Source organism: Cervus canadensis, chromosome 30 (genome assembly GCF_019320065.1).
Source record: "Cervus canadensis isolate Bull #8, Minnesota chromosome 30, ASM1932006v1, whole genome shotgun sequence".
Taxonomy (NCBI): domain Eukaryota; kingdom Metazoa; phylum Chordata; class Mammalia; order Artiodactyla; family Cervidae; genus Cervus; species Cervus canadensis.
Window position 1 is genome coordinate 42,191,328 of NC_057415.1, and position 12,272 is coordinate 42,203,599.

The 12,272-nt window shown below is 51.4% G+C and overlaps 1 protein-coding gene and 1 non-coding gene across 4 annotated transcripts in view; one reads left to right on the plus strand and one right to left on the minus strand.

Moving 5' to 3' along the window:
- Positions 1–3,482: 3,482 nt before the first annotated feature.
- The window catches only part of GSN (gelsolin), a 56,827-nt gene continuing 48,037 nt past the window's right edge, over positions 3,483–12,272 (plus strand). For all 3 annotated transcript variants that reach the window (XM_043453644.1, XM_043453645.1, XM_043453646.1), the window contains exon 1: positions 3,483–3,617. The gene's annotated coding sequence lies outside the window, so the exon portion shown is untranslated. The remainder of the gene's footprint in view (positions 3,618–12,272) is intronic.
- TRNAR-ACG lies at positions 10,377–10,449 on the minus strand. Its single transcript has one exon. It is a non-coding gene; the product is annotated as a tRNA-Arg (tRNA).

The following is a 12,272-nucleotide window of genomic DNA, read 5'->3' on the forward strand; positions in this document are numbered from 1 at the left end:
CATGTGGGCCACAGACAGTGAGTCCAGCTTACTGCTGGTAAAAGTCACTTTGTGGAAAGCAGAGGTTCCTTTCTGACGTGAGGCAGAGCAGCGAAGCAGATGGGGAGATACGAAGGATGGAGTGACAGTCCTTGCTGGGTTTCCTTAGTGCTCAGGCCCTGCTTCCACTCTGACCCCGAGGCCTGGCTGCATCCCGGCCCTGGGTCCTTTGGGGCGTTCCAGGATCTCCTGAGAGCACTTCAATTCTCCCTTTGCACAAAATCTCCACTTGGGCTTTGCTTCTAGGAACCTGATACAAGGCATTCACTGCTCAAAAAACAGTTGTGTTGGGCTTCCCTGGTGGCTCAGTGGTTAAGAATCTGCCTGCCAATGAAGGAGATACAGGTTCGATCCCTGGTCCGGGAAGATCCCTCATGCTGCAGAGCAACTAAGTCCACGCACCACAGCTACTGAGCCTGAGCTCCTAGAGCCGAGGAGCCGCAAGTCCTGAGGCGGGAGCACGCTCGAGCCCGCGCTCCGCAGCAAGAGAAGCCTCCACAGTGAGAAGCCCTCACACTGCAACTAGAGAAAAGCCCAAGCAGCAGCGGAAGACCCAGCACACTAAAAATAAATAAATAAAATTCTATTAAAAAAAAGTCTTTTCTTAATAAGTTGGCCTTCACAGATGGCTGGTCCTCACAGGCCCAGTTAATTAACCAGGATTGTTCTGTTCCAAACTGTAATTCCACATTCTGATAGTCTAGATTGGTGGTGGTGTCGCTCCTAATGGCGTCAATGTGTTTGGAGTGGGCTAGGAGTTAAAATGAAATCATGGGGGCCAAGTGAGGGCCACCCCTGTGGGTGGGGAAAGGCAGTCTCAGAAGAGGGAATGGGTGCCCCCAAGTTGTCTATTGCATGGCCTGGGTGTGGCTTTTGTTTCCCCCATCCTCACTCCCAGGAAAGAAGTGGTCTTCTGACAAAAGACGTCAAAGTGCTTCCATGAGAGGAGAATCATGTCAGCAAGAACAAGAAGACATTCACTCTGAAGGTGAGATACGGGGCAAATAACCTTTACTGACCCCTAGACCTATGGGGTAGTGTACAAAAAGGAGTCCAAAAGGAGTCCAGAAAGCAGTGAGAAAAAGGCGACAAGAGAGGGTATCTACACATCCATGCCAGGCAGCCCTGACCCTGACTGAAGGGTCAGGCCAAGATACACCCTGATTGGCTGGGACACACCCACCGTCCTGTTGATGCACACAGAGTAAAGTGCCAGGGGTTCGCTCGGCCCTCTGAGTCTTACTGGCCGTCACTATTGTCGTCATAATCCTTACTTTAAATTATTTCCCGTGAGAGCCTGGACGTATGGGCTTCTCCAGTGCCAAATGGAGTCACCAGAGGGTTCTGTGGGCAAGCCTCTCTGCATTCTTGGCCTCAGTTTCCCCACTTCTAAAATAAGGGGTGGGACTAGATGTTCCCCAACGTTGCCTCCCTCCCAACATCGTACTTCCCAGTTCTCTGGACACTCAGACTCAGAGGTTTCCCTCTCTTTGCCCGAGAGAAGTTGCTGGGGTTGGAAATGGCACGTTCGATAATTCCAGGTCATGTGTGTGCCAGGGGCTGTAATCAGAGAGCTGAGAGCCGAACAGTCTGTGTTTATGCCTTTCTCCCCACCTGTCCCACAGGCCGCCTCCAGAAAAAGCAGGCGGTGGGGAGTGAGAGAGCAGGAGACGTCCTGCGGGTGAGCGGAGGCACCTTGCTTCACTTCTCAGAGGAAGTGGAACTGGACAGTTTCCCAAGCCAGCTGGGAGGAGCAGCAGAGTGAGACAGAGGACGCTGAGCAAAGGAGAAGGGGCCAAGCCCCCAGATGCGTCCAGTGTCACTAGTGTGAGCTCAGGAGAGCCGCTTAACCCTCCCGGTGCCTGGGTCTCCTCGTCTGAAAACTGCACTTGGGGATGCCCACCTCGGGTGTCGGAGTGTGCGGGGGAGTGTGCGGGGGAGGGGGAGGATCAAGCAGGCAAGGAGGTGAGGATGAAGACTGGGAGCATTCGGGAACCGCAGAGCATGGCCCAAGCGTTCAAGAAATGGTTCCTGTCATCACTAGAGATGTAGAAAGCCGCTGCGGCAGGGGAAGAACCAGGCTGGGAATCTCCAGGCCCTGTGGCTTCCCTGGCTGCTACTTAATGGAAAAACCAGGAAGTGAGTGCTGTGCCCTTAGCCTCTCTGCTACTTAAATAACACCAGATTCTCTGTCTGATTCCCAGCACCCAGCAGCTATTGACTTTGTATATTTTCTCTTGTGCTGGAGGGAGATTTGCCCAGCTGAACGTGGGGCTGCTCCCATCACCTAGGCTGGGAATGGACACCTCAGTCCTCTGCTCTCATCTCCTATAATGTGGGTCTCCCAACTAGGAGTCACAGGGCAGCTCAAGAGACCGGGAGTTCACACGTGCAGCAAGACTGTCAGAGGCTATTCTACGCCCTGTTCCATTGTAAATGCGTGCCTGCTCAGTCGCTCAGTCGTTTCCGACTCTTGTGACTCCATGGACTGGGGCCTGCCTGGCTCCTCCATCCATGGGATTTTCCCTGCAAGAATACTAGAGTGGGTTGCCATTCCCTTCTCCAGGGGATCTTCCCCACCCAGGGATCAAATCTGTGTCTCTTATGTCTCCTGCATTGGCAGGTGGATTCTTTACCACCGAACTACCTGGGAATCCCTTATCCATCATACTGGCTCTCTCTCAAATGCAAGAGATGCTATTGCGATAAATAAAATACTACACTTGTTTAGAAGTGACCTTGCATTCATCTTTTTGACAATGTGGATTTGCTCTGTCACCTAAAATAATATCTGCCATCACACTAATAAAACCTTCCATTTACAGAGAACTCACAGTACCTGATATGGTGTTAAGAGACTTTCTTTCATTACGTCTTCCCAACAGACACATGAAGATGAAATTATGATGCCCATTTTACAGATAAGGCAATTGACACTGATACCTTAGGTCACTTGCCCAACGTTTCAGGACTAGTAGGTGTCAAGGGGTCAAGCCCAGGTGGTCTGACTCCAAAGCCCCAGCTTAACATTTTAAGGACAGGCCTGCGCTTTGGCATTTCGTGTAGTTCTCGTTTCTGAAGGCAACCGGGACTCATTCTGCTCCTTTGTTCCCTTCAGGGTCTCTCGCTGCTGCCCACCCTCCGCTTCTGCTTTTGTGGACTGCCTAGATCATCCCCTGAGGGCATCCCGCAGGCTGCCCATCCCAACTGAGCTCTTTGGCCCCAGCCCAGCTCCAGGCGCCCCGCGAGTCTCCTCCCCTCTTCCCAGGCTCCTGTCGATCTGCCCCCGGCGCTCCGGGCCTCAGTTTCCTCCCGTGTGAAGCAGGTAGCTCGCCTTTCCTTAGGCAAATGGCACGTCCGGGCGGGTCCGGAGCCGGAGTCGTCGTCCTCCCGGCCGCCTGTGGGCGGGGCCGGCGCTCCTCCCCTCGCCCCCCCGCCCGGCGGCCCCGCCCCGAGGGCGGCCCCCGCCCGCGCCCTGCCCACCCGGCCCCGCGCCCGCGGCGCCCCAGCCCCGCCGCCCGGAGCCAGCGGAGCACAGCTGGACCCAGCAGCCGCCGTCGCCAGCGCCGCAGCCGCAGGTAGGCGAGGGGAGCGACCACGACCCCGGGGCACCCGGGGATCCCGGGCTTCTGGGTCCTTTCTCCCTCCTCGCGCCGGCCGAGCTCGCCCGCACCTGGAGCTCGGCCCAGCAGCCGGGGCATCGCGGAAAAAGGGCTCCCCACCCCCCTCACCTTGCGTGTCTTCCGGGGGCCGGGGAGAGTTGGGGGGCTCGGGTAGGGAGTGAGGAGATTCAGGCCTCCACCCACAGGCCCCATGGTGCACTCGAGCTGACTTTGACCCACTTCGCGCCGGTGGGGTGCGTGGGCCCGGGGTAGCCCCGCACTCGCCGGCGGGTGGTCTCCAGCTTGCAGCGGTCTGGGCGGCGGCTCCGCCGGGGAGTCTGCCTCGCGCATCTCCAGGATTAATGCCTTGGCCTGCCCTCCCCTGGCGATGAGCGCCCCCCCCCGCCCCCCCGCCCCAACCTCCTTCCTCTTTCTGGGCCCAGAACTGTTAGAAAGTTCTTCCTCTTAACTGGTCTGGAATCGGCTTGCCTCTGCTACCTGTCGGCGCTGTCTGTCCCTCCGCCCTGCGGAGCACGGGCCCTTCCCTGACTCACACGGAAACTCAGAGCTGAGGACAGGGATTGGAACCAGCCTTTCTCCCTGGGGCCCCGTCTCTGCTTGGGTCCAGACGCCTCAGAATCTGAATACAGCGTGTCCCCTGGCCCGGCGCAGCCCGGCTGCTCTCGGCAGTGGCCAAAGGCAAGGCCCCGGGCCGAGGAGGCTGGCAGGGCTGCAGGGAGCTTCGGCCTCAGACACCCAGACATCCGCCCTTTATCCCGCCCTCACATATAACTCAAAACAGAGAGGACAGCTTTACGACACCCAGAACTCAGGAGAGCCGAGGACAATCAGGGTGCCCTGGGGGTGACTGCTTGTGGTGGAAGCCAGGGCCTCCGGGGACTTTTCTGAGGCGTGAGCCTCGGGTCCTGCTCTCTCAGGACCGGTGGGCTCTCCTGGAGCCCTATGAATTCGCTGCACTGCGATTACAGTGACCACAGCGTGGTCCACAGTTGAGAAAACTGCAGGGCCCTGAGAGTGGGTGAGCGGCTGATACTCACACAGTGAGGAAGGGGCCGGCTTGGGCCCCAGGGCCATCTGCACTTGGCTGACTTTTAGCTCCTGGGGCTTCAGACTCTTCTTGAGTCTCGAGTTCCATTCACTAAGACCCTGAGCACTGCGTGCACACACACACACACACACACACACACGCACACACACCTCCAAGACACACTCACACTCTGGAGTGCTGCTAGATGTTTCTTGGGGATGTTAATTAAGGGGAAGAGGCTTGGAGCGGAGGAGGAAGGTTGGGAGCGGGGACTGTCAGCTTCCAGTTCCCTTGAAACTCCATTTTCCTTCTTGGGGCCTCACTATTTATAAATGCCAGGGCAATCGTAAACAGCCGGGGGAGCTTGAATTGGCACCCGGGTGAGTTTCGCAGCAAAAAAGGTTTCCGTGTGAATCTGGGAAAGGAACTTTACTCCAGAATTTTCCATAGTCTTTTTTTTTTACTGGGGACAGACATGAATTTGGAAAAGCAGGCATCTCCCAGGAGGGGTTTCCTTCCTTCCCTTCTTCCTTGATTCAGCACTCTTCAGGGCCTGTGTTCAGTGTTTTGCCCTGTGAGGGCCCAAGAGCCTTGAGGAAGGCAAAGATATTTGTCCTCAAGATGCTTCTCATCTATAGAGGTCGGAACAAGCTGCAATACTGAGAATTAACTTCAGCCTATAAAGGGGTGACTAAGTCTGTTTGGGCCACCCAGACCTCAGAAATGAGTAATAGTTGCTCAGGAGATAACGTGATGGGCAGTAAGACGTGCTAAGAGGCAGGAGCAGATCCTGCAAAGGCACTGAGGTTTTCTGAGCAACCCACAGGGCGAGGATGGCAGATGAGGGAAAGACGGAGTGGTGGGAGTTGAGGCTGTAAGTCAAGAGGGAACTAGATTGTCAGCCAAGGGCTTGGACTTTAGCCTGAGGGCAGTGATCGCAGCTCTCAGCGATCTGGTGGCTAATGTAGCAGATGCTTTGGAAGGGGCCACACTGAAGGTACAGCGACCCCTTAGAAGGCTATTGGATGGTCAAGTGAAAGAGAGTGCGGGTCTGGACCAGACCAATGGCCACGGGATGGACCAGAGTGGAATCCCAGCTGAAGAACCCGTCAAAACTGGCAGTAAATTTTATCTAAAAGCAAGCAGTGGGCTTATAGCTATTGGGCAAGGTTGCCAAGTTATTCTGAGATTTTCAGTATTGAGTTTTACTTTTAAAGCAAGGAAATATTGTTAGAGAGTCAAGCCTTGCGGTGTGACACAGGGAGGTCAAATCCGGGGCTCTGTGACAGCCTGGAGGAGGGGGCTGGGGCGGGAGGTGGGGGGGAGGCTCGGGAGGGAGGGGCATGCGTGTGCCTGTAGGTGGTACATGTTGATGTCTGGCAAAAAACAACACAGTACTGTAAAGCAGTTATCCTCCGATTGAAAATAAACTCTTAAAAAAAAAATTCAAGCCTAGAGAAGAGTATAGAGTAAGCCTCATCCCTCTAACCCCCTTCTTGCCCCAGAGGTGGCCCCTGCTGACCCCTGTGTGTGCAGCTCTGCGGCACTGCCACAAGCAAGAGCTGAAGACTGGATGCCTTCACACTTCTTAGCCATCCAGTGCCAGAGGGCCCCTTCTCCCCACGCCATGTGGGCAGTTTGGCCTCTGGTGAGACGTCGTCAGGTCATAGAGACGATTTCTGCAGTCTGTCATCCCCTGCTGGAGCGCTGGTCTCTGGTTTTCTTCGAGAGAACTTTACAGCCCATATCTAGTCTCTGAGCGTGCATATTAGTTATTAGAGATGGCAGAACTGAGAGAAGTTAGATGCACTGACTTAGGAGTGGAGCTGTAATCTGAGTTCTTCTGAGTGACTTTGGGCAAGTCCCGGCTCACAGGGCCTCAGTGTCCTCATCTGTAAAATGGGGGGATGTCTCCATGATATTGGTCTCCATGATAAAAAGCTACCTTTTAGTAAACCAAGCACTGGGGCATTAATTACTTTGTTGGTTCTTCACTATCATGTCTCTGAGTTAGGTCCTGTTATTTGCTTTTATAGAGGAGGTAACTGAGGCTCAGAGAGGCTAAGGAATGTACTTTGGCTTGTGAGGCAGTTAGGTGTCAGTGCTAGGATTCTGGAGGTCTGACTGTAGGGCTATAGCTCTTAATCACTGCCTTAAATGTTCTACTGGAGGAGCCATCTAGTCCTGACATTATGAGGACTGAAGGTCGAGTTTTGCTGGGGCCGTGATGAGGGATGCTAATCAGTATGCGTGGTGTGGGGAGCTTAGGCCTGGAGGGGCCTCTCGGGACTGTTAGTAAACTCACACTTTTCTGTACTATCTACAGGACTTCAGAGTGTAGGTCCATCTTTCCTCCATTTCAGGAAATCCAGGCTCTGAGAGAACAAAGACTTGCCCAGGTTCACTCAGAGAGGTAGCTGGGGGCCCAGCCTCCTTTCACCGTTGGAGTCCCTGCTCAGGAAAGCTTTCTGAGGAAGCCAGGAAGAATGGGCAACATCTCCCTCCACCCCCCGCCCCTCCCCATGGTTATTTCCTGAGAAAATGCCGGCAGAAGCAGGGAAAACCTGGTCCCAGGAGCTATGTATTTTGTGGGGGAGGGAAAGAAAGAGACCAGTGTTCAGGCAGCTGGGGGATGTTAAGTAAAAATATCTCCTCCCTTTCAACCGAGTGAGCGTGTGTCATATTTCAGCCTGATGTGGTTTGTGAGTTTGGAGACCACAGGCAGGCTGGGTTCCTGCCGCTCTCCGGCTTTTCCTCCCCACCCCCACCCGCTGCTGTCACGGACTGCTCTCCCCTGCCCTGCCCAGGACCACATCAGCAATTTAAGGGCAGGGCAGAGAACAGCGGTGGGTGTGATGGGCAAGGCTGGACAGCAGAAGGCCTGGGCTTGAGTCCTGGTTTTTCCACTTGACAAAATACTGGGTGACCTGAGCTAGTCCGTGCCTTCCGCTGGGCCCCAGTGTCCACCTGGCGTTAGGCGGGCGGGCAGAATAATGTCACGCTTTCCCAGCTCTGGGGGCCTCAGTCGGAGGGCTTTGTGCTCACTGCAGGGACATGGGACCTGCACCTCTCTAGGCATAAAATGAGCCCACAGCAGTCACCCTTGTTTGAGTGACTTGCACCAGCATCAGCTGGAGATTCAGCTACTGTTTATAAATTGGGTCTTTGCGCATCCAGTTGGTTGCCCATTTTACAGATAAGGCAGTTGAGGCCTAGGATTCATGCATGTGTCCCATTCTCCTGTTCTACAAGCAGTTAAGGGTGAGGACCCCTGTCTGTGGCATTCTTACTGTCTGTGTTCACTTTTCATTTTTTACCACCTTGTTTAACCTTTTTAACAGCTCTCTAGGGAGGAGACAATTTACTCAGTTTTACAGATAAGGAACTTACTTAGCTTGTAGCTCAGTCAGTAAAGAACCTGCCTGCAATGCAGGAGACCCGGGTTCGATCCCTGGGTTGGGAAGATCCCCCGGAGAAGGAAATGGCGACCCACTCCAATATCGTTGCCTGGAAAAGCTCATGGACAGAGGAGCCTGGTGGGCTGCAGTCCATGGGGTCACAAAGAGTCGGGCACGACTGAGCGACTAACACAGATAAGGAAACTGAGGCTCAGCCCAGAGAAATGAAATGCCTTACTTTCTCTTTTTTGAGCCTCACAGTAGCCCTGAGGTTGTTATGGGCCCCATTTTACAGATGAGGAAACTGAGGTCTGAAGATGTGAGTGTTCATGCCCGGGGTCCCCAGGGACCACGTAGCCAGATAGGTTCTTTCCCAGGCCCCCCATCCTGCTGCTTTCTGGTGCCTTGCTGGTTCCGTCTCAGGGCGAGCCTCTGCACCTCTTGATTTCAATGCTTGGACTCAGGATGAACAGTTCTCTTCCCAGGCTGTAACGTATCCCTGAAACGTGCTCTTCCCAAGGGGGACTCCAGAGGCAGTTTGAGCCATGGAGCTTCTCAGGGAACTGGGATGAAGCTGCCACACCAGTGGGAGGGGATTTATTTATTCTGCTGAACTGGTTAAGCAAACAGCCTTCTTTCTTTCCAACTTCAGCAAGGATATCATTTGATCCCAGCTTATTTGTCAAACAAAGAATATATATACAGTATATGTGGGCCTTCAGGGCGGGGCTTGGCCCTTAGTTTTCCCTCTTTAGTGGCTGTGGCAGGGCTGGGCCCTTGGTGGGTACTCAGTAAATGCTGGTTACTTTCGGAGGAGTGGCGGAGTGGTGTGGGTGGGATACCCGTAGGATATGTCTTTTTTTCTCCCCTTCTCCAGTGACTTTTTTTCCTTTTTATAAATATAATAACTGTGATAGAAAGTGTAGAAAATAAAAATAGTATTTAAGGATAAGAACTGTCCATAATTCTGCCAACACAAGATAATCAGTGTTAACATTTGGGTGCATTTCCTTCCTAATTTTTTCAGCACATTTTCTTTTACCCCCAACAGGACTGTGGTCATACCACATCTGTAATCTTCTATTCTGACTTTCTGCATTTTTTTTTCCCCAAATGCTATAACATAAATATTTTTTCATGTTATTTAGTACTCTAAATTTAATTTTTTAAAGAGCTTTAAAAGTATACTCTAAGTGGATAAATGCATGTTTATCTAAAATCTTTCATTCTAATAGACTGGGTGATTAAAGAAAATAATGAATTTTATTTGTAAAAATTTTTTCACATTTTTATTATTAAAATGATAAATGCTGACCTGATTTTTTTGTTATTCTCTGTTATTATATCTATGATGTGAGTGATTCACTTCACATCTTCTGTTATTAGGCATTCAGACTGCTGATAAGCAGTGTTGCAGTGAATATTCTAGTGCATAAACTATTCCTCTCTCATTGTTTTCTAGAAGAGAGCCCAAGAAATGGAGTTGTTGAGTCGAAAATCACACATTTACAGCTTTTGCTACATTTTGCCAAATTTCCACCCTTGAAAGGTTGTTCAGTTCAGTGAAAAGCAGTTCGCATTTCCACCAGTCTTTCTTGGGGAACATCTGAGGCTGGTTATATAAAGCCTAACTGTGCTGTTAGAAGGCTCAGGGACCATTCTTCTGAAACATTTCTTCATTTAGCAAATACAGGCATAACTCAGAGATATTGAGATTTCCATTCCAGATCACTGCAATAAAGCAAATATCACGATAAAGCAAGTCATACAAAATTTTTGGTTTTCCAGCTCGTGTAAAAGTTATGTTGACACTGTGCTGTAGCCTATGTAGTGCAACAGTATTCCGTCTCAAGAAACAAGGTACATACCTTAATTCAAAAACTTCATTGCTAAAAAATGCTGCCCATCATCTGAGCCTTCAGCGAGTTGTGGAAGTAACAGCATAGATTACCGATGACCAATCACCATAACAAATATGATAATCAGTTTAAAGTATGGCAAGAATTCCCAAAATGTGATGCAGAAAAATAAAGTAAGCAAATCTATTGGAAAAATGATGTCACAAGACCGTTTGCTCAAAGATTGCCACAAACCTTCAGTTTGTGGAAAAAAAAAAATGTAGTATCTATGAAGCACAGTAAACTGAAGTGCAATAAAACGAGGTATAAAGTGAAGTTGCTCAGTCGTGTCTGACTCTTTGCAACCTCATGGGCCTACCACGCATCTCTGTCCATGGGATTTTTCAGGCAAGAATACTGGAGTCGGTTGCCATTTCCTTTTCCAGAAGATCTTCCTGACCCAGGGATCGAACCTGGGTCTCCCGCATCGTAGGCAGATGCTTTACCGTCTGAGCCACCAGGGAAATCCAAAATGAGGTATACCTGTAGATTTGCACAGTTTGGCATCAGCAAGCGCTAATGATTAAGATCCTGGGCAGAAGAGGCAGGGGGAAGCTGGTTCCCACCCCAGTTTCTGCTTTGCACTTGCCACAAGAGCTGAGCTTCGGCCTGGTCACTGTGCTGCCTCCACGCTTAGGATGTAAGTACTTACCTTTGTGTTTCCAGACATCGAGGTGGCTGAGGTCACCCTCTGCAGAAGGCCCCTCTTCTGACTGCCTCCTCACCTAGAAGCCCTTTCCAGATTCTGACCCTTACAGTTAGACCTCAGAAGCTGCCTGGTCCCACCTCCTCACTTCATGGCCAGGAATACTCAGACCCAGAGAGAGCAAGTGAATTTCCTAAAGCTCAAAGTAACTTCTCTGATTGCTGCTCCACCACTTGTGAGATTTCAAAAGTACCCATCTAAACCAAAATGATTTCAGTGATCATAAAGCCCAAGGCCTGGGAAGATTAAGGAACTGGGCCGTGGTCAGACCCCAAGTCTGTCCTGGCAGCGTGGTCCTGGGAAAGTCATTTTCCTTTTTAGCCAGTTCCCCTACCGTGAATTGAGGGCTGGCACCTTCTCTCGTCCACCTGGGTCTACTTTTCCACCGGTCGAAGGCTTAATTTCAAGACTCAGTGGCAGGTCTTGGTCTCTTGAGTGTGCGTCCTGAAGTGGGGTGTTTTTTGAGATCACGGGTGGCGCTAGTGTTAAAGAATCTGCCTGCCAGTGCAGGAAACATCAGAGACCCAGGTTCCATCCCTGGGTCGGGACGATCCCTTGGAGGAGGAAATGGCAACCCACTCTACCGGGAGAGACTTATTTTTACAAAACCAAAAAAGATGGCTTTGGACCCTTTCTCTCCTTAGGGGAAGGGTTTTATCAACAGTGTTGTGATTGGACATAAGAGATGTTTTAGAGCATCTCAAACTTACCGTGCTCCCAAATCACCTGGGAATTTTGTGAAAATGCAGATTCTGGTTCAGTAGGTCTGGAATGGGGCCTGACACTGCATTTTTTTTTTTTTTTGGCCTTGCAACACATGGCATCTTCCCTAACCAGGGATGGAACCCGTGCCCCCTACATTGGGAGCACAGAGTTCTAACCACTGAACCACCAGGGAAGTCCCCGCATGCACTTCTAATGCTCTCCCGGCTAATGCAGATGCTGCGGGTCCAGGGACCACATCTGGCCTGTGTGTGCGCATGCGCTCAGTTACACCCAACTCTGCAACCCAGTGGCCTGTAGCCCGCCAGACTCCTCTGTCAGTGGAATTTTCCAGGCAGGAATACTGGATCGGGTTGCCGTTACCTTCTCCCGGGAATCTTCCCAACCCAGAGATCGAACCCATGTCTCTTGTGTCTCCTGCAGTCACAGGTGGGTTCTTTACCAGCTGAGCTACCAGGGACACCTAGTGAGATTCTAAATCCTTTGTTCAAGACCCAGACTGGAGCCCAGAACTCTTGAAATCTTATCCATGATGTTCTTTCTACCCGTTGTATTTGCTTCTGTCATCTCATAGCACTGAGGTGAACTGTATTTGGTCCACAGTTATGTTTCTAGAATCTGAACAGCCCTTGAGTTATTTTGCTGCCTAATTTCAGAGCAGAGCAGGGCTCTTCTTTAGAAGAGAGTGACTCAGTAGGATGCCATCTGAAGGGGGAGAAATACAGCTGAAGGGCCTAGCGTTTGGCATAAAACATTTCCACCAGAAGTTTTTATACTTAAGGTTATAAGTATGACTCTCTTTCAGCTGTAGGCTGCAAACTACGGCCCTGGGGAAGCCCCAGCCTGTTTTTGTATGCC